The following is a 23,223-nucleotide window of genomic DNA, read 5'->3' on the forward strand; positions in this document are numbered from 1 at the left end:
TGATAGCCCTGCTTGATCTTGAGGCTTGATCTTGAGGCCAAACCTTATGCCCACCAACTACTAAAATAACTGGAGGCCTGGGTATCAGACAATAGGCTTCTTCCATTTTTCCAGACAGGCTTCCGTGGAGGAGCGTCCACCATCGCCAACATCACTGCACTTGCTACCCTGAGCCACCAAGCAGCACAAAACAGTCAGCTAAAACTCCTTTGTTGCTTTATTGATTACAGCGCAGCATTTGACAAGGTGGACTGACCGACGATGTGGGGGAAGCTATCACTCTGGGGCATTTCCTCCAAACATAGGCAAACAGCAGCCTTGCACTTCCTTGACTAGGCACATAGTCTACAATATGCTGATGACATAGTTGTTTATTACAATGTAGGGCGGATTGCCACTGACAGGCTGTCAGTGGCTGTTCGTCTGACAATCGGACTCATCATTCTGACCTCCGCATTACAATCCGGTTGGTCAGACACCTGCAGCATGGGGGAAAGACTGACGCACAATCTGCAATAGAAAAAATCCACTTTCCAACCGCAGTGCCGCAGTGAAGGCAGTCGCATCATAATAATGGAAGCGTGACCGCCGACTACTGGTCGGGTGGTCCCATTTCTTCTCAGATGTTGGTCAGACACTTGTGCGTCTGACATAATATTGAGCCCCATAGTAATTATGGTTCATACAAAAGTGGGCTTACAGTGAGCACTGACCAGCCTCCACAAGTACACTGAAAGGAATTTTCTTACGAATAATCAGGAAAAGAACTACATTTTAACCTTCCCCATTACAAGAACAATAAATTATTTTTATGTAGCATGAGGCCCATGACCATCATCACGGTATCGAAATATAACTATTTGGGGGTGTGGTTTGCAGATTCTTCTCAACCTCGGTCCACAAAGGCTTGTGGCCATTATCTATGGATCAATATCAATAAGAAACTAAACAGTCCTTCTGCAGCATCAATAATCAAAGTTATGCAAGCCTTTCTTCTCCCAGCGCTACAATATGGACGCTAAGCTCTGGTTGTCTAGAGAGTGCACAGAACTCTGGTTATAAGCGAATGTTTCAGTTACCCAGGCACCTCCACAGATCAAGAACTCAGTTGGAATTCGGCCTGTTAAATCAAACGTTAACTTGTGAGTCGGATTGTCTGAAATATTACATATGCACACTGAAAGTGCCAGAGAATTCTCTTCAGGCCTGTCTCAGAGTTATATTTGAGCGACCAGGGAGCCCATGGTACAGGCAACAACAGAAGGCAATTACATCTTTCCAAATTGAACCAGCATCTCTTACTCTTGCCATCATTATTTTTCTGACGTGGAATAAGGTAATTAACAGGTAGTTACGGCTAACCTCATTCCAGCAAGATTCAGTTTCTCTAAGGTCCTCGGAGAATTCACCCCCTTTAAACTGATCATATCTGGTTGGGACACGTCAGCCATACCTTTCAGCCTCTGTCAACATCCGTGTGCACAGTGACATTATGTACATGGGTTTGCTTGGCCTACCAATCGTAGATTTCAACCCGGCATGGGCCAACCCAGACAAAGGAGGGACCTGTAGATTATGCAGTTTCAAGCGGGAATCATAGCTATACCATCTGTGTTGCTGTCCCGCCCTTAACGACGCAAGGAGGACCCTATTATAAATAATGTTTCTGACAAAGGGTGCTAACACTGGTGTAGAGGCATCCTCAATCTGTCTTTCTCAATCTGATACAATGTCATTCTCAAGGTTTGGGAAGTTTGTCAAGGTTTTTAGGGAATCCCTTGCTACCTCCTAACCCTTGGATCACGCTAAAAAAAACCTCAATGAAACCCGGAAACATCTAGCCGTATTGCATGACTTACAGGGACGTCTTCAAATGTAAAATCATTTAATTATGATTGTACTTTAGTTAGTCCAGTATTTATCAAGACTGACCTTTTCGCCCTGCTTCGAGTTAACACTTGTTCGTTTTAGCCCTTTTGTATCCAAAACGATTTTAAAAACAACAGATCTATTCTCTTGGCAACTGGGCCTTAAACCGCATTGCCTAGAAACAACCTACTGGCGTCAGAACGCATTAAGTCCTTAGACTGAACTTTGATGTTCACACTCATAATTGTAGCATGTGAAAAATATGTAATAATTTTATTAATCAAATTACTAGTTTAAACTGCATAAAATCTATTTATTTAATGATCCCACACACTTGCACTTTATAAAGTGAATTATCTGAACAGCTAGGCTTTTTAATGAAGTGTTCTTAGTTTTAGGCAGTTCTTATTTTTTATCCGATCAAATCTTAATTGTGGACGAGTTCAAGCACTGGCTTTTTAAACATTTATAATCAGGATATTTATTGAAGTGACCTTACTCTTAGAACGTTACTATTTTTTTTACTGAGTGTGCACAAGTTAAACAGTATGTTTGAATATCATGCAATGGTTTTAACTAACAAAATCATTACTAATAAACATTGATATTGACAATTATTGTTTCAAATAAATTATTAATTAAATCAATATATTTAATTATGTCAGTATTTTAAAATACATTTACTTTGATGAGTTAATGTGCTCTAACACATAGGGTTGCTAAGTCAGCACTGAAGCAAGTCTTACTAGTTGTCTATTTGTCTTGTCTCCTCTCTCAATGGAACAGCCAGCTTGTCCTACTTAATTTTGGTTGCTTTCATTTTTAGGTCTCCGCCTGCGGAAGACTGCGCACATGCTGGCAAAACTTAGTGGGGTAGAGATAACATCACTAGCGAGGTTAAGCCCCGCCCCTCTTCTCCATTGGCTGGCCTCCTAAACGGTGGCCAGCCATTGGAGATGAGGTCCTAGTGACGTTCTTCTTTCTATCTAAACCCCGTCCTTTTCAGACTGGGGGCGTGCTTTTGACTTTCTTTCTTACATTCTGTTAAAACAACAGTCAAAAACACGCCCCCCAGTCTGAAAAGGACAGGGCATGCTGCCTCTCGAGGACACGAACTTTGTGTTGACAATGCCTCTGTTTTTTATGTACTGAAAAACTGCTCTGTTTAATTGTTTTTTATTACACGGGTGCCCACCCCGCGACTTTGCCCGCATTTATATTTTTAATTCCTAGCGGGTGCCCACCCCGCATTATGGATGCCTATTTTTGTTATTTTCGCATTTATATTTTTAATTCCTAACGGGTGCCCACCCCGCGTTATGGCTGCTTATTTTTTGTTATTTTAATTACGGATGCCCACCCGCTTTATATTTTGAATTAGAGGGAGCCTACCCCTCGTTTGCTTCGAGACTCACCGCCACGGCCCGTGTGTCCAAACCGACCGTCAGGCACCTCCTGCCCGTGATGTGGGGGGGGCCTGAAATCCGTGCGGAAGTGCAGGAGATGGCAGCTGGGAACCTCGCTGTCTCCACACTAAGTCCCGGACCTGAGATGGACCGGGTGAAACAGGGCCCTGGCGAGGCGGGGATCCCATGAGTAGAAAGAGCCCCGCAAGTGCAGCAGCCGTTGGAGAGGTAACATGGAGGAGGCACGAGGCACATTGTCGGTGCCTGCCCCCGCCGCATGTCAGCCCCGCGTGCAGCCACCCAAGAGCCCAGACAGCGATTGAACCCCCACCGGAGGAGAACTAGTGAGTGGGGCTCAACATAGTCCGTGTTAGGGAGGAAGAGTCAGAGCGACCCCGTCTAGCAGCGGGCCGCTCCACCGTTGTTGGGCAGTTCCTGGAGTGCTCCACAGTCCTGTGGGGCCGGTTCTGTTCTTGTGTTGTGTGTGGCTTTGTGTGTGTGTGTGTGTGTGTGGCTCTGTGTATGTGGCTCTGTCTGTGTGGCTCTGTGTGTGTGGCTCTGTGTGTGTATGTGTGGCTCTGTGTGTGTGTGTGTGGCTCTGTGTGTGTGTGGCTCTGTGTGTGTGTGTGTGGCTCTGTGTGTGTGTGTGTGTGGCTCTGTGTGTGTGTGTGTGTCTGTGTATGTGTGGCTCTGTATGTGTGACTCTGTGTGTGGCTGTGTGTGTGTGGCTCTGTGTGTGTGTGGCTCTGTGTGTGGCTCTGTGTGTGTGTGTGTGTGTGTGTGTGTGTGTGTGTGGGTGCAAATGCAATAGGTCTCGCATTTGCGAAAGATTAAGCTATTGGCATTGTAAATGGCAATGCCATTTATTTATCTGTTTTCAAAGCCAACACATAAATAAAAAGGTTGTCATTTAGAATGCCAATAGCTCTAACTATTTGATCTTCTAGCACAGTGCCTTGCTTTCGGGCCTTGACGTCAGTAGGGGCCATTTTTCATGCTATTTCTGTGGCAACCACAGATTGTTTTCTAAATTTAACGTCTGCATTGAAGAACTTGACAATTGACCATTTTGGGGAATCTATAAAAAAAATGGAAACTGGCAGCTAATAAAGGGTGTGAGGTGGAGCGTAGGGGTTTTCAAAGACAGATTAGAATATGTGACATATTGTCACATGGCTCTTGGGGACATTGTCGTCTTCTCTAAGCATGAGCGCGCTGCAGATTGCCTGCTGCTTTGCGCACGTTACTATAAGACTTTGTTTTTACAACTGTCTCTATTGCCGTTTTCACACGAGAAATCCATTGCTGTGTTTACACTCTGCAGGTTCCTGGAATTTTGTCTGAACATTGTGGGCAAGGTCGAACAACAATGCCCCTTGTTATTTTGTTTTGGCCAGGCCTTAGCACCTAGACAAAACATACTGATGCAGCTGTTGTTTGGGACAACGTACTTTAGTCTTATTGGAGTACACGAGAAGGTAGCACAACCTTGGAGAGGGAGCTTTCCAGGGAGAAGAGCAAGACAGCACCTCTGATGTAGATCTTCTCTCTATAGGCCATGATATGGGATTTGCTGACAAAGCCCAGAGATCTTCAAATATATAATAATACTATTTCCATGCAAGGGGAGGGAGATTAGGCTATAGTGTCTTTTCACAATGACATTTCCTTTCATGATTTATGGACTAACTGCTATGCTGACTGTACTTGTATTATGCATTTTTCTGCTTGTTGTGGCACATATACTGCATCTTAGAACACGTCAGTTAAAATAAATATTTAAAACTTGTTTTTGTCCCTGTCAGATCTTATTGTGGGCAAATACAAGAGTGAGAGCGAAAGGGTGTTTCTTGCTACCGCGATTTCCGAGCGAACTGGGAGTATTGTGTTCTGGGTTGTCTAATCACTTGTTTCTCTGTGAGTGAGTAGGAGAGCAAGGGAGACACTATAGCAGGTCGGTCATGGGCTCATGGGTACTGATATGGTAGGATGATTCAGTCCCTATACACTACGGTCCCATAATCCTATGCATAGTTCTGTTTTGGGCAGAATCCCTGCAACAGTATGAGCCAAAATATGACAGCTGAACGTAGAAGAGCAACAAGAGGTGAAGGAGGGTTGCCACCGATATAAACAGTTAATTTTTTAAGCTATGAGAACTAAATATTCAATGAACGCATGCCAAAATAGTTCATGGTAGGCTACTGAGAGGTTAAGAAATGGCCACTGTAATAGCAGGAGGTCGGTATAGGATCGGAGGAAAGTACCAAAGACATATGCCGCACCCTCAGATCATCCAATGCTAATCTATTAAAACCCCCAGCTTGCAGATGTATCTCAAAAGGGGGGCAATCTATCGGAGTGTTCGGCACCAAAGCCTGGAACTAACTACCTAGCAACCTCAGTCTCATTCAATCAGAAACCCTCTTTAGGAAGGCTCTGAAAACCTGGATTTTCATGGCCCCGAATGCTCTATGTAGAGCACTCATCTAAACCCCTCTTTCCAGTTCTCAATCACCCCGCCCACCGTTCAGTCCATTATATCGCCATGATGCTCCCCGGAGTAATAGTTTGCGCTTTACAAATACCTTCTAACATAACATAACATATTTGCCCTTTCCTGAAGATTATAAAGTGGAAGTATAATATTGGATCTGTAAAAATAAATATTAGTATCTAAATAAGACAAAATGGATTAAAAATATTTTTGCACGGCCTGGCAGGAGCGCTCAGAGACATCAGAAGACGCACCTGAGAGCGGGGAGGGGAAGGTATGGAGGGTGCTTTGGGTGCAGGGGCTAGGAAAGATGCTTCGCCTCTAAATAACATCTTATTGTAACCTGTGGGCTCAATATTCACACTCACGTCCATGCGTAATCCCCAAAATCCCAGCAATGGGCCAGTGAAAAATAATTTAAGAACACTGACAGGCACATTAGGCCTGAATTTATATCTTGTGAAAGTAGGGTGGGCGACTGGGCACACTCAGCATGGTCTGGTAGCAAAAACTGTGCTGATTCTAGACATGTGCAGATATGTTATTCAATGGCTTGAAGAGGAGGGTACAAATGTTATGTTTCGGGGTGTGTGAGTTTAATTGTTTATGATAGATGTTCAACATATAAACAATTCGGCTAACAACATACTGGCTCTATGCCAACAGAAATTTACAATAATGTGTACAACTGTATCTGCATGCATTCTACAAAGTTGATATGTAACTTGAATTGGATTGCTGATGTTTCAGATGTACTTCAAGCTGTTGCAATTTCATAATTGTCATGCACATAATACAAATGATAATAATACTAATAATAAAAACAAATGTAAACAAAACAAAATGGATAAAAAATATTTTTGGCACTAGGTGGAGTGTGTTATGTCATTAGATTCTTGACTCAAGCTACAGTCAAGAATCTCAGGTGGAATGTGGGAAGGGTGGTTGGTGACAGTTAATGGGGGGAGTACTGTTAAGGACTGACATGCCTAGTGACTCCCACAGACTCCCATTCAGGGCTGAATAAAGAAGTACTTATTTACTTACCGTGTTCTGAGTACTTCCTTCACAACATGTGGCGATGATCTCAGCCCTGGCAGAGAACCTACGCAGCAGTGAAGTGAAGCTGTCACCCAGGTTTCCGGTGAAACCAGATTGTGGTGGAGTGGTAATGCAGAGAGTCTGTGGTCTGCAGGAGGTGTCCAGCTGTTCACCAACCCATCAGAAATAATTTCAAAAATAACAAAGCACGCACTTCATAAAATTTTTGCGGTGAGTGCGTGTGCTATACTATGGCACAATGCATAAGACTGAGTGCGTGTGCAGTTCGGCTGAGTGTACTCGTGAGCCCTGCATGAGCAAGCTCCAGAGCACATGTCAACTGCCTTCCTGCAGGTCCATCCTGCTGGCTCGGACCTAAAGGTCATGTTACATGACCTCCGGGCAGCCATTTTGGAAGACTTTGCTGTAGGGCCATGTTCATCAGGAGGCATTGCGCTGATAGGCACAGCAAGAGGAGCCTATCAGACCATTTTTAATGTCGAATTTATCAGGAGGCATTGTGCTGATAGGCAGCCTATTAGAGCCACTTCAAAATGAATACAGGTCACGTAGACAGGAGGCATCATGCTGAAAGGCACAGTGAAGAAAGCCTATTGGGCAGATATAAAGTGCATCCAAGTTTTATTGCCACACACTGACAGGCACAGCTAGTCTAAGTGCTTTTCATGTGCTGGTAGTACACATGCTGATAGGCACAGCAAATACAGACTAACGTCCTTTAAGGGAATTGTCAATTGGCAGCTAAAATGAATATTTCCGTGGAGATATATTATGCAGTGTGGAGTCTAATTAGGATGGGAGCAATTTATTAATTATCTTCTTCCTTCAGGAAAAGACAAACTTTTGGGACCTCAGCTGGTTTAGTGGTGGTTATAGGGAACATGTGTGCCTCACAAATGTTCACACTTACTCCCCCACAACTGTTCTTAGTTGTACCAGGAGAACCACCATTGAAGTGGAAGGAATGGAAAGAGTATTTCTTAAATTATATTGACCCCACTGAGGATTAGGATTAGTTTGTGGAGAAGAAGATATAACAGCATTGAGAAAAAACAAGACTGCCTAATGAAGGAGGTATTGTTCTAAATGCCTTTTCACACTTGTTATTATTTGCCGGTAGTTTGTATTGTCATTGGCAGAATCAAATAATTTCAGAGGAGATAAGCAAATTCAGAATCTGTTGAAGACTATGTAGCAGTTTTATAGCAAATAGCAATTAATTGTAAATTAGGTCCACTACATGAGGAGCTGGCGAGAGATCAGCAAATAATGCATGTAAATAGTGAACATGTTCATGAGAGATTGTGGGCACATGGGGATACGACTTTGAGTGAGGTAGTGGCATTAGTGAAGAAAGCTGAAGTGCCCAACAGATGTGCTAAAGAAGCTTTGGATAACTCCTTAGCTAAGAGTTCTAGTGAGTTGGTGGCATAGGTTTAGCTGGGAAAATCGATGAATGGAAGTGAAGGCAAATATTCAAAAGATGGACAACGTAATGAGAATAAAGGAACTAGTAGGGGGAGCAACAGTAAGGAAAGGAAAAGTTCTTATCAATGTAGAAGTAGGAATCATGTAAAGAGATGCTTTAGGTGTGGCAGTAGAATACCTGGCATTTAGCAAGTGGCAGGTGTTCTGCTTGTGGGGTCAAGGGTCAATTTTCCAAAGTGTGTAGAAGAAAGGGCAAGGATGAAAGAGTGAAGATTGTGGAAGATAACAGTAGCTCGGATTCAGAACACATGCCTGCAGAGGGGATATAAAGTTACAAGAGGAATTATGTATTAAGTATAGAAGGGGAGGAAAGGAACAAGTCGGAATTCATAAGTAGCCTGACTAAAACACGTAGAAATAAACCGGCCTGCAAGATTAAGTTAAGAGGGGTTCAAGTGCTAATAGTTGGGATTCAGGATCCCCTTATGTCAAAGTAGATTGGGAGTTGTGGAAAAATACATTTGAAAAGGTGTTAGGTCATCATCTTTTCATGGAAGATATCTCCCCTGAAAGTTTCACGGACGAACCAATACACTGGTTGGAGACAGAGAAGTGGAATTTAAGTTTAAAAATTGGATGGCTATGGGGAAAATGTATGTGGCCAAGGAAGGACCATCAGTATTGGGATGGATAGATGAAACGGCATTGTATAGCATCCTTGATCCCAATAGTGAAGAACAGATGTTGGTGATGGAGGATGAAGAGAGAACGAGTAATTACTTGGAAAATTGAATTTTTGGAAGTGCTATCTGGAGAAGTTGGTTTGTTTACAAAAATTCACACAAGATCACCTTAAAAACAATTCTATTCCTAAACTTCACAGAATGAGGAATTTACCGTACAGTATGAGGGAGGGGGTGTATGTGGAAGTAGAAAGGCTGTTAAAATCTGGAACAATTGAAAGGGTGGTGGCATCATAATGGATTGCTCCCATTGTGGTGGTGAGGAAACCCAATGGGAGAATTCATTTATGAGTGGACTTGAGACACCTCAATGAGAACATTGAAGTAGAAATGTTCCCCCTTCCAAAAATAAATTAGATGTTGGCCATGACAAGATGGATGAAATGATTTTCGACTATTGACTTGGCATCAACGTGCCATCAAGTTAAGCTGCACCCAGACAGTAAGAATCTTACTAGGTTTATGATGCCATCAGTTGTTATAGGCTTGTGAGTATGTTGTTTGGCTTAGCTTCAATGGCAGCGGTATTCCAGAAACTCTTTAAGGGAGAAAAAGGAGTACTGTTCTTTCAGGATGATATCCTTGTGATGGGTAAGGATGAACATGAGCATGATAGTTGCTTGAAAACAGCACTATCCACTTTAAAGAGGAATGGGCTGTGTAAAGAGTTCAACAAATGCAGATTTAAGGAGCAAACACTTAATTATTTGGGTCATGAAGTAAGCAATGTGGGTATAGTACCAAAGAAGGATTTGCTAGAAGTCATACGCGGTGCTCCAGATCCCAGGGGTAAGGAAGAACTTAGGTCATTTATTGGCCTAATACAATGTTATACTAAATGTGTAAATTGTTTCTTAGAAAGAACCTATGAAATGAAACAACTGTTAAAAAATAAAGTTACATTTGAGTTTTGGGAGAAGCCAAAGGGAGAGCTTACCTCCTTAAAGGATGAGTTATGTAAAGCAGCCCCTTTTCATGGGTTTGAACCTAATATGAACTGTATCATTACTGCTGATGTTGTTGTATATCAATCTAGGACCCTTGTGTAATTTTCTCAATTCATGCCCATTTATAGGTATAAATCACCCTATCCTTATATAGGCATAGAAATCATAACCATATTTAGACTTAGCCTATGCAGTCCAAATACGGCATGGATTCTTCCACTAGTTCCGAGAATCCACAACGATTTCTTGGAAAACCCCGCCTTCAGCAGTCAGGGACTTTCCCTTTCTTGAATATTGATTTATCCAAGAACTCAAGGAGTTTTCAAAGAACTGAGTCTTTGATGACATTATTATGTCCAACCTTACGTCAATCTCAGCACCTTTAAGGTATAAATATTCCCACACTTGCCCAGGCAAATGCACAGTGATTTGGAGCAGTTTGACTATCTACCTACGCGACACAGCTTGCCGCAGCAAGTGCCGAACGAAGCCGACCCTCCAGCAGTCGCACTGAGAGAGACGCTGTCTTTTCTCTTGCTGAGAAATCCAGCTCCAGTGTTTCCAGGCTACCCTTGCGGGTTGCTGGGAAATCGAGTCATGAGAGAGAGATACAAGACCTCCTTCATTCTAAACCAAGGTACAGAGCGGATTAGACCCTTAGAGAATTCTTGGAATAGATTCTTGGCAAAGAATACTAAAACTGAGCTACACCTCACTTACTTCTTCCCTTGTACTAGACCTAGTTTAGGTACACCGGGGTAGGCGTCTTTTAGAAGCACCAGTTGAGTACTTTTAGTCTTTATTTATTAATGTATGTATTCTATGTGTTTTATGGCTTAGAAACCATATCATGCTTTTACAGTATTATTTTATAATACTCTTCGTACTATACCCATCGTACTTTGCAACCAGTATTACGATTGTAGCAGTTCATTTTCTCTGCATGAGAAAGAAGACTGTTCAATAAATACTCTTTTATTGAAAACGCCTGTCTCTCTATTTCTCTGCACCGCTGGTGAAATGAAGCATGCACGATTGACTGAGTGAAATAGCTATCTATTGCTTCCGCGACTCTAGAGATACATTTCTTATTCTTGGGAAACAAAGTTGTCATGTTTATGCGGTTGTCAGAAACTAATCCCTTCTTGTGAATTCGAGAAAGTTTCTAGTGACCTTTGAGCTAGCTGGCACTCATAATTAAGTCTAATATAATCGGTAGAGACCTAGTCGACCTCAGTCCTACATCTAAGCTACATGATATATTATTCCAATGAGCAGAGCCTATTGGGAATATAGGAACTACACTACATCGCGCCCAATGTTTGGTAAGGCAATAATTTAACGCTACATACTAGAGTAACTCAGTCGTGCTTTTCACACAGACCCCTTTTTCTCGTAAAATACTCCAATAGAAGTCTGGAGTGGGTGAAAGGATAATATCCGCCAAAACTGAGTAGGACGAAAAATCATATGCATTAGTTTTTGGTTTGTTCAACGTTGAAGGATACAGTGTTCCAAAATATTGTGCACCTAATCTTTGTTTCCTTGAAACTTGTTCTCCCAACATTCGGTCAACAAAAATGCCGGATAGTGACGAAGAATTAGCTAGAGCTGCTCAAGCAGTTTTAGACTACACAAGTCTCCAACAAAGCGAGGATGATGCTATTATCATCCCGGCAAATGTAAGAAAAACTGTAACTTACAAACTCATAAATAATGGGGTATTATTGAGAGGTGGTAAAGTAATCTTTGACATAGAGGCACATGAATATCGGCAGACAGAGGTATTCTATTCATGGATTTAGTTTCCTGCAGCAAATGCAGTAACACATGAGTTCCACTACTTCAAAGTAGAGGAACCTCCAGTGGAATATGTTCCTTACGAGGACGTTGAAATTCCATTAACTTACCAGGAGCATCAGCTCTGGTTTAAAGCTGCCCTACAACATCAAAATCACATTACCAGGCTCGGTCCACTAGGTAGACCAGGAGCAACAGGGCCGGTACTAGCCAGCTATACACCACATCCTGACATTGAAAACATGACAGGTCAAGAACTGTTAGCTCAACTAAAACAGTTAATTAAAATACATAGGCAATTGGTTCAATATGTCATGCGGACCTTAACCGTCCAACCTGCTGTAAGAATTCCACAGCACACCCCTCACCAGGGGAACACAAACAAAATTCACCACATACTATACAATCAGTCATTGGTAAATTACCCGCAAAAAGGGAACAAATTCCGTTTTGGTTATCCCAAAATATTACTCAGATAGAGGCAGTATTTCCTGATAGTACACCTCATGAGATACACAGAATTCTGACAATCTGTTTACCAATGGGGATGGCACCACACGTGGAGGACTGTGACACTTGGGTTACAGTCTTTGCTTCAATCTACACAAAAACACATGGTGTTCCATCTATGGCGGTAATACCAGACGTCCTAAGACAGATTCCAAATGAATATGGTCCACAATCTGCTTTAACTCTTGGTATGAAGTTACTAAAAGATTTCAAACAGGTCTCGGCTATACTATTAGCTAACATTAAAGGTGAAGCAGCGTCCGTGGCAATCCACCAAAAACTAAATGAAACTGATATAACAGAGCAACCATATGAACTTGCAAGAATAATTGAAAAATCCTATGAAGAACTAAGTAGAGATAGTTTGGGTGGGAAACCAGAAAAAACCCAACTAACTGAAAATCCTGAAAAAGTTTTTATTAAAAATAATCTCACTGTTATGGGGAGTTTTTGGCAAGATGGCCGCTGGTAGGCGGTAGGGAGAAGTCGTGTTTCTCTGCTCTCCCCACTAAAGAAGAAATGGACCTGATAAAGCACACCATGCTCTCGACAACAGAGGCATAAATTCCCTGGAAAATATAAAGTATGCTGCTCAGCTCTGGAGATAGCAATATAAAAACATTGAACTTACCTTTCGATTATTCAGCAGATTTTAAAGTGCCGTTTTTCCTAGTAAGGACCCGGTTCTCTTGGAATGTCAAGGAGAGCGTGGAGCGCAGACTGTCTCAATCCTTGCTGCTCTTGGTAGAGATTGCTGGCTGGGGTCGATATTATTGGCACAGGGCGTCAGCATCGTGGAGTGTAATGGCCCCGAAACCGCCAAGGAATACGAGGGAGGACAAGGAGAAAGCTGTCTGGAGCGGTTCCGATGCTCCAGCAGCTAATCTACGGGCAAAGAAAGCGCTTCGAAATCAGGAGGAGCGGGTAACTTCCCGTGATATTGAACACGGAAAATCTGACGAGGCTACTGGAGGGACGAGCTTAATGGAAAAGAAGGAAAAAAATAAGGAAAAAACGCTTTTCACTAGGAGGCAGAATCTTGGAGGCAGAATCTTGGAGCCAAAACCACTGAACAGCCAGGTCTGAGGCAGCCTTCTGTACTCGAGGCGTTCTCACCTGCAATGGCGGCGAATGCAAATCTCAGAGCGATGCCGGGTGTTAAAGTGACGGCTGCTGCGGTAGCTCGGCCTACGTGTTTCAATGTTCCTGACACTCATCCCTTGGAAGTACAGCAGAGCTCGAGCTTGAACAATGCCGAGATTCCTGGAGTAGCTGCGGCTTTCCCTACAGGTACGGGAGCGGCAGGCTCGCAGGGGGCGGTACAGCACTTGGGAGAAGACCTGACACGCATTGCGCGGTGCGGTGTAGAGCCCTTAGCTGGAGGGGGAGAGCATATCCTGCCAGATGGAGAAGGACAGGCTGTATGCACGGTGTCACTGACCCCAATAACTCTGGAGATAGCAAGGATTACACAGACAGTGCAAGAGCAGGGGCATGAGGTATTAACTGACGAATGTCTCCAGAAGATATGCGATAATTTAGGAGTTAATGTGCAGGCTGCTGGAGGTAATTTGGATAAATCTAGCAGCAACTTGGGGCACAATATGGAGATTGGGCTTGGGGTTATGGAAGAGCAGAATAGATCCAGGACTCTGCCTGCCTTATTGATGCCTCCCCAACCCCAGATTGATGAGTTTATCATAGACCCTGAGTTGCAAAATGGAGGTCCTAATTTGCCCCCCTGCACTAACCCTGGTTCACCCAGTGATGACTGTTTTTACTCTGTGAATGAGGGTGAAGAGGACGAGGGGGGTATGGGGGGGGTGAAACTGCCTCTATATCCGCTTCAAGCCCCTCAGATACGGAAAATGATTTAATAGCGTCTGGGTTAGTCTCAAATTCATCTGGTACTTCAGGCTCGGGAGAGGACACTCTTCAAAGATCACCCTTTAATAGAAAGTCAAAAAACTTAACGAAAAAGCGACGAAGTAAAACAAAAATCGTTATAAGTCCTCTACATACAGAGGTGGTAAAAAGACTGGACTGGGACTATTCTGCGACATCGCAGTTTTATCAAGAGGGTGCAGGGGCTGCCCCCCTGCAAGATCAGGTACAGAGGCAGAGTCAAGGTAAACCCCCCCCCCCCCGGGGTTCGACATGATGTACTCAATGCTGAAGCAGATTCAGGTGGAAGCGAGAGTGGAGAGTCGCAGAGCAAGACAGGAGAGTAAGAAGATACAAGGCTCTCTCCGGAAGGTGAATAAATTGTATGCAGATTTGGTGGGAAGAGTTACAGAAGTAGAGGAGAGAACTGGCAATTTGGAGGATGAAGTTAGGAAATGGCAGGAGTTTAAACAAGAGCAAGAGAAGACCACATCGGATGTTTTATGGAAGGTGGAAGACTTTGAAAATAGACAACGAAGGAACAATGTTAGACTTTTGAGTGTGGCAGAGGGGAAGGAAGGGCAGGATGTGCGGGCTTATGTAATTGAGCTACGTAGGGGTGCATTTCCGGAGATGGCAGGCTGGAATTGGGAAGTAGAAATACAACGTGCGCACAGATTTCCATTTGCACAGAGTAAGGGAAACTTGTCAGCTAAACCTAGAGCAATACTCATATATGTAGGTAACTATCTTTTGAGAGAAGAGATCATGGCAAAGGCAAAACCCCAGGCTAAATGTAGGTATAAAGATGTGGAATTTTTTGCAAGGCCCGACTTCTGCCACACAACAGTAGAAAGGAGATGGAGAATGCGGGAGTTGATTACGCCTTTTCAAAAGATAGGATGTGAGGCATATTTAATGTTTCCTAGCCGGCTGAAAGTGGTAAGAGATGGTCAGTTTAAGATTTTTTATTCTGAGATCAAGGCTCAAGAATTCTTGACTTGGTAAAAAGAAAATATGTCGCAGACTGATAAGGAGCGTACAGTGGCTCTGGCGTCACAAAGAGGCAAAAAGACATAGATATAGATGTTTTTTGAAAGGAAAGGAAGAGAATATGTACTAGCAGGGAATTGAGGGTGAAAAAAGGGATGTGCATGCTTAAGGGACTTTGGTGTGTATAGGTAGGCATAGTGGTGGGGGGGTACGAGAATCCCATAAGGTCACAGCTGTCACACATAGGTCCTGTGGACCTATTTGCCAGTAGGGGGGGTGGGATCGTCAGGGTGGGAACCCAGGGAAGGGGGAGGGTGTGTGGGGGGTGAGGGGCACAATGCAAGGATTTACTACAGAGGGACAAAAAAGAGAAATCAGAAGATGATGAATAATAAACAAAAGTGGAACTCATGTTTGTCCGATACAATGTTTGAGTTGAGGGGTGAAATAATGTTTGACCAATTATCTGATCCTCCCTGATGGCTATTCGGATAATGACATGGAACGTATGTGGTTTAAATGATAGACAAAAGAGGCAGAAGGTATCTACTCTAATAAGAAGTATGAGACTGGATTTTTTACTTCTGCAAGAAACGCATATCCAGGCATCTGAAGTACATTTGCTGGAACAATTGGGGTTCACAGTTTTAGCTTTCTCAAGACAGGGGTCTAGGAATAGGGGAGTTGCAATATTATCAAGACAGAGAGGCGTCACCATCAGGAGGAAATTGGAAGATGTTTGGGGGAGATGGGCTTTGGTAGAGTGTTTAGTGGGGGAGGAATGGACAACCATTGGTTCTATTTATGGCTCTACAGGGGATGACCCGGAAATTTTCGAGCAGTTAGATGTAGAGCTGGCTACCTGGGCACCCCGTGTTGTGCTCGGTGGAGATTTTAATATTAATGGAGCAGGGGGGCTGGGATTAGGTTAGGACCGCCTGTAAGATATCAAGGAAGAAAGAGAAGAGTTTTCCGAGCAGTTTGCTCTTTGGCAAGGAATAATGGTTTACTAGATATTTGGGACGTCCTAAAGCCAGGAGAGATGGGATATACGTACTACTCTGCGCCTCACAGGGTGAGTGCAAGATTAGATTATTTTCTGGTTAGTAATACCTACACCTCAAACTTACAGATTGAAAGGTTGCCACGTTTATTGGCTGACCATAATCCCCTGATTATAACTATAACAGTGACATCAATCTCAAGGGGGGGGTACAGTCTGGACTTTTGAGAGAGCACTCCTAGAAGATGAGAAATATATCCAACATATGATGCGGTGGATCGAAGAATATTTGGCAATAAATAGGGGCACTACAACAGAAGGCATGGTCTGGGATAGCTTCAAGGCTGGTGTGCGGGGGGAGACCCTAAGCTACAGTGTAAATAAAAGGAAGCAGGAACAACACAGAAATCAAATATTAAGAAGAGAGATGCTTTTAGCCGAGGAAGAGTTGAGTGAATGTGCAGCAAATGCAGCAAATGCGGCAACTACACCGACTGGTAATTTAGTGGAGCTTGCCATGATTAAACTAGCTAAGATAAGAATGGAGGCAGAGAAACATATTGCATTTGAGGCCGCAAAAATATATGTGGCAAATAGGGAGAAATGTCATGAGGTCAGCGAACGGGTAGGGCGAACGTTAGCAGTGCGAGCAAGGCAAAAAGCAGCGCTAGGAGAGATAAGCGCGGTTAAAGATAGCTCTGGGAAGGTGGTGACAGATACCCAGGAGATTAGAGAAGTCTTTAGACAATTCTATACGAAGAGCAGCAAGGGAAGGATATAGGGGAAATAACAGCATATTTGAATGACACTCCTAGGGTGGAGTTGGAAGACCAAGAAAGGCGGAGATTAGATACTCCACTAGATTTACAGGAGGTTGAAATGGCTCTTAGGAATCTCCCCTCTGGGAAAGCAGCCGGACCGGATAAGATACCGTTAGAGTTCTATAAGGTTTTCTGGAAAGTACTGGGGAAGGATATGGTGACTACTATGCAACTGGCGCAGATGGGGTTATCGATACCAGGCTCATGGTCTGCTGCAGAAATTGTAGTTATTTTAAAGAAAGGAAAATTACCCACGGATCCTGGGTCATACAGACCAATAACTCTCATGAACACTGATACAAAGGTCTATTCAAAGACATTAGCAACAAGATTTACGAGCATTATAACACCGCTAGTTACCATTAATCAGCATGGATTCATACCAGGGCGTGGAACCACCCATCATACACGGAAACTTATAACTCTTTTTGATAAAATGGAAGTCACAGGTGACCCGATTGCGGCATTGCTTTTAGACGCCGAGACAGCATTTGATCGGGTCTCCTGGGACTATTTATGGAGTGTATTAATTAGGGCAGGATTTGGGGTGAGCTTTATTACTGCAATAAAAGCATTATATAGGGATCCGGTGGCTGCTGTAAGGATAAATTCAGGATTAACTAAATTAGTACAAATTAATAGGGGAACTAGACAGGGCTGCCCGTGCTCCCCCCTGCTCTTCGCCATGTATTTGGATCCATTGATTCGTAGGATGGAAATGAATGAGAATATAATTCCAGTAAGTACACACAGAGGGGATTGTAAGATACTTGCATATGCCGATGATGTGGCTGTTTTAACATCAGCACCCACAGAGGCTATTAGGCAGGTGGAAATGGAGGCCAAGAAATTTGGAAAAGTATCAGGGTATTCCCTAAATACCAATAAGACTCAAATAATTAAAAATGCTAAGACAGTATGTCAGGATCAACGGGTGGTTCAGTCAGGAGTGTACCTTGGAATTACAATCACTCCAGATTTGGAGAAGATAGTAGAATTGAATATTGGCCCTGTTATAACTAAAGTTGGTAGGGATTTAGATAGACTTCATAACCTCCATCTCTCGATAGTTGGTAAGACAAATATTATTAAGATGCTCGTCCTTCCAAAATTTTTGTATATTTTCAGGGCAATTCCACTTATGTTTGATAACTTTTGGTTTAAAAAGCTAGAAGCTATGATTAATAGATTTATCTGGTCTAAAGGAAAAACTAGGAGAGCATTAAGATTCATGGCATTACCAAGAGAACGAGGAGGCTGGGCACTACCGGACTTGAAACTCTATTACTGGGCTGCTGCCCTACAATATATGGTTGGCTTGATAGGTGGAGCGGAGGCGGAGGGGGAGGATGAATTAGGAACATTAGCAATATATGGTCTTTTGATGGGGGAGGAGGTGAAAAATCTATTTCTAAGACACTTTGATACAGCCTATTTTAAGAGGACTCGTTTTAAGACCATTATGGCAGCATATAGTATTTGGAAGGCCTTTAGTAAAAAGTACGGCTTAGGGAAAATTAACAGCTATACAAGAATAAGGAATAACCCAGCATTTCCTCTTGATATTTTCTCTGATGCAGTGTTTGTGATATGGAAGAGAAAGGGAACTATGAGGGTTGGAGATGTGATGGACTCCCAGGGTACGATGCAGTTTGTTGAGATCCAGGCGAAATACGGTATAGAAACAAGACACTTTTTTAAGTATCTTCAAGTAAGAAGCTTCCTGGCAAATAAAAGGGGGGGTCCTAGTGGATTCGAGAAAAATGCCATACTGGAGGTGGTACAAGAGGGAGTCACTTGTACAATTAAAAAGTTCTATGCTGAACTAATCAAAACAAGACAAGACGATATGGATAAGTGGGGGGAAAGCTGGGCAAGTAAGTTGGAGGTAGAAGTGGAATGTTTTAAAATGTCATTAGAGCTGGGCCAGAATGTTCTATGTTCTGCAGCACTGCAGGCACAGCATTATAAGACACTTTATCGCCTTTATTACACCCCGGCAAAAAATGCACAATGGGGGGCGGTTACTGGAATTAACTGCCCAAGATGTGGAAGTCTTCAGGCTGACATAGTACATATATTCGCAACCTGCCCGCATTTATCCATGATACTGAAAGGAATAAAGAATTTTGTGCAAGGAGCTTTAAAATTAACAGTTAATTTAACCCCTTCGATAATATTGCTCGGGGTGAACTCAGATGGTATTCAGGGAGAAGGATGCTATTTTATTTTTGTAGCAATGGCCGTATTGAGATTAAGCATCGCTTCAGTGTGGCTCGACCACTCACCACCGACATTTCAACAGTGGCTAGCCAGGATCTTAAACATATATAATTTGGAAAAAGCGATCTATGCTAGAAAGGGTAAAAAGGGGAGGAAGTTGGGATTGAAAATATGGGAGCCAATATCAAATTGGAAGGAGGAAGCATAAGCCATTACGCTGGTTTAGCGGGATATATACGATGAAGGGTCTCTTAGCCCTGTATTAAGTCTAGTGCTTTCTTTTCTGCTATAGGTTAGTGCTTATTGGACATTATTTTTTTTTTTCGTATGTATTGTATATGTTTCTTTGTATATATGTCTCTGTAGAAAATTATGAATGATGAGGTTTTTTGATGTTCTATTTAGGAAATATGATTGATTGTAAATAGTGATGTGCCCCACACCCCTGGTTTAGGGGGAAAAATGTACTAAAAATCTAATAAAAATATTTTAAAAAAATAATAATAATCTCACTACTCCTAAAAAGAAGTGGGAAAACACTAAACAAACACTTCCTAAAGAGAAGCGTTCTCAGTCCAGAGGAAGATCTCCCCAACGGGGAGGTAGGTCTCGCCAATGGGAGCCCTCTGAAAAGAGGTACAACCTCAGAAATAGGGATAACTTGAGAAAACCTGATAGATATTGAGGTAACGGGTATTTAGGAACCCGTTTGGTGCCAGGGGATAACACCCGAAGACCTCTGAGTTCTCCCTTGTTCCGGACCACAGAAACACTGAGTCTTCTAGTCGCAGTCAGAGATCGAATTTTATTGGTAGCTACCAAGTAACAGGTGTCCTAGAAGCACGACAAACACAGGTCATGTGTTCTCAGGAGACTGTTCGTTTTTACAGAACCAGCCTTCTCCTTATATACAAAAATAATAGCTGCAAGCAAGAATTCTTGAGTTTATGATATGGCTATACACATATTTCTACAATAATACAAAAGAGCGAAGTCATGTAGGCAAGCCCGTATTTTAGACGTCCAATTCGTGATGGATTACCCAGCCAGGCCCGGAACTCCCATCAGATATCGATGAAACCCCAATAAAGGAAGGCACCTCCTAGTCATAAAACTGGCCATAAACAGGGAGCGTGGACAGGTGTGTCTGTGTGTAGAAAACATGATCTGGATGTAGTGAATGGTTTGTGGCATGTTATGTATTGATGCTATCGTATTAGGCCACTGGGCGAGGAGCTGCCCAAACAGGTTCGGCTGGAGGCAATGGAGTCAGTTGGGACGGGTCAGGGGGAAGTCAGGGAAGGTGGACGTGTCCTTTTAGATCAAGCTCGACCTTTAATTGACTTATCATGAGGGCAAGACACAAGAAGGATACCGTTTACAAAATGGAGTCTGAGGGGTCGGGACGGAAACTACGATTCAGGGGCGTCAGCATTCCTCGATCATGACGCAAATGCATAGGAATGATGTCCTAATCATTATCGGTTCGTCGACACCAAATTCGTCATGGTACGTTGATGTTTCGGGACACGGGTATTGGACCTCGATACCGGGATGACAGTAGGGTCCAGAATTTCAGAACCACAGACCCTCCTTTTGCCCTCATATAAGGCAATAATTCATGTTAATCCGAGTCTAAATCTGTATGAAGGAATTCGTGGAGATGCTGCTGTAGCATCATTCTGTTGCTCAGTTCGTCCCTTGACACAGGCTTCCGTACACATGAGGTAGCACAAAGGCCACATAGTGCAGGAGCGCACTGTACACACAGGCAGAACATAAACAGAAGTGCTAAGATCATCCCAATGAAGATCAGTGTTTTCCATCCCCAGGTGGCGATCAGTTCCCAGAACCACCCTAGTAAGGACCAGTCCCCTTTTTCTACGTGAAGGGAACCAGATATCTTGTGTAGCTTAGAGAAGGCCTGGTACACTGTCGGTGCGTTATCAGGGATGAAAATGCAACAACTGGATTGGATCACTCTACACACACCACCACGATCGGCGAGTATGATATCTAGGGCAACTCGGTTCGGAAGGGTCATAAGTCGATCCGACTGAAGCTCGGTCGTCAAATTGCCAAGGGCTCCGGCCGTTGTAATCACGGCTGATTCAACTATCCTCGATAACTGGCGAATATTCCTGCTGTTCACCATAGGCCCCCAAAATGGCAGAAAACCCTTTGCGAAGTCAGCGAATTCCTGACCCGCGGTGTCGTCGTTGCATCACGACACCCCTAGCTGTCCTTGTCCGATGGTAATCTGCCCTGGCCGTGTAGGTGGGAGGCAGCAGAAATTAGATAAAACATGTACCTGAGAAGTCAGGGGGCAATCAGGTGTAGGCTTGGTCATGGCAGACAAAATACGTGCCTTTGGCTGCTAATAGTATAGGGGAAGTTCGGGAAGCGAACACATATGTTTCCGTGCATATACTCTTTCCTAATTGTGCTTTGGGATCCCTGCCGATACCTTGTAAACATAAATGACCTCGGTTGGGTACTATCCAAACTGGGCTGGATTTCTTTGCTGTCTGGCTCTTACTCAGGTAAACCCCATATTTAGTCACGTTCCAACGAGTGTACGGAGTGAGTTCATCTTTGGGAATCGTTAGATATGTGTCGAACTCTCTACTCATATTTCTTATCCCTGCTACTAGTGCCTGGTTACTGGAATCACTCTCAGTAGAACGGGTCGGGTATGGTTCTAGGGCGAATAGGAACATGGTCTGGAAAGCCCACAGAGAACCATAATAACTGAAAGGCAGGATGAAGTATGGGATACCCTTATCAGTCGTGTGCGGCATGAGTCCGCATACCCAACAGTTCGATGTGTTCATTATGGACTGGTGTTGGTGTAGAAGTTGAATGAATGAGTTATTTACAAATTCGAGTCTTCTGGCAGACTCGTGTTCAGGTAGAGGGTGAAAGGAGTGTGTGGAGAGAGTGAGAGGAGGAGTTGGCCGAGTGTCATTTGAGAACAAGGAAACTTGAAAGACGAATAGAGTATAACCAGTCAAGAACATTGCTATGCTACACAACATAAAAATACATATTATCAAAAACCTTCTTTTGGCCAGTATCGTGCATAATTGTCTTTCAAAGTCCGTGAGTCATGCAGGTCTCTTTACCCTAGGAAACTCCATCCTCTACTTGCTGCCCGCGGTGGTGGTTTGGTTCTGCCAGGGAGTGCGCTCTGTTCAGTCCGGGGTAACTCCCTTGGACCAACCAGAACAGTTGACCTAAACGTCCCCAGTTGCACTCCCCAGACTTCAACCGCGACCCTAGCAGCAGAACCGGATGGCGGTTCGAAAATCAAAAAATGAGCAAGTTCCCTGGGCGAGAGAGCGGAAAAATCAAAAATGGTTCTTAGGGGAAAGGAAAATCACATTGGTTTGCTTTTATTAGTCTCTTTGTTTAGACCTTAAATTGTACCGTCGTTTTCCTGGTATGGTGTGGTCTTCAAACAATGTCTCAGGTTCGGTAGTGTCCAACTGCATAGACGGTGGCACAAGTCCTTGTAAAATATGATCACTCTCCTTTTCGGTACTAGTTCTTTCAAACGTGCATTGCTGAAAGGGAGGAAGCGAGGTATGGATTCTGTCTCAGAGTCGGCAAGTCCTTCCTTGACCCACCGGTCGTATGGGAGGGGTAGAGGGACCCGTTTACAATGGGTCCCGTGCACCCAGTTCTTTTTGCCTTCCACCCGAACAGCTGATCTCGTGGAAAGAAGTACCAGGTACGGTCCGGTCCACCTCGGCTGTCCGTTATTTGTGCGCTGGAAATTCCGCACCAAGACCCACGTGCCGGGTTCGATGGAGTGACCTGGATCGTCAGAGGCTGGCGGAGAGGAACTGTGAACCTGTTGGTGTAAAACACGCAATTTAGTTGTTAATTCGCACAAATAGTCAAGCAGTACGGGGTGCTCTATTTCGCTGAGTTTCTTTGGCCTTGGCACGCCCCAGAGGTTGGCTGGGCGGCCAAACACTATCTCATGAGGACTAAGTCCTAACCTGGAATGGACTGTCATTCTGGTTGACAAG

Source organism: Lissotriton helveticus, chromosome 6 (assembly GCF_964261635.1).
Source record: "Lissotriton helveticus chromosome 6, aLisHel1.1, whole genome shotgun sequence".
Lineage (NCBI taxonomy): Eukaryota > Metazoa > Chordata > Amphibia > Caudata > Salamandridae > Lissotriton > Lissotriton helveticus.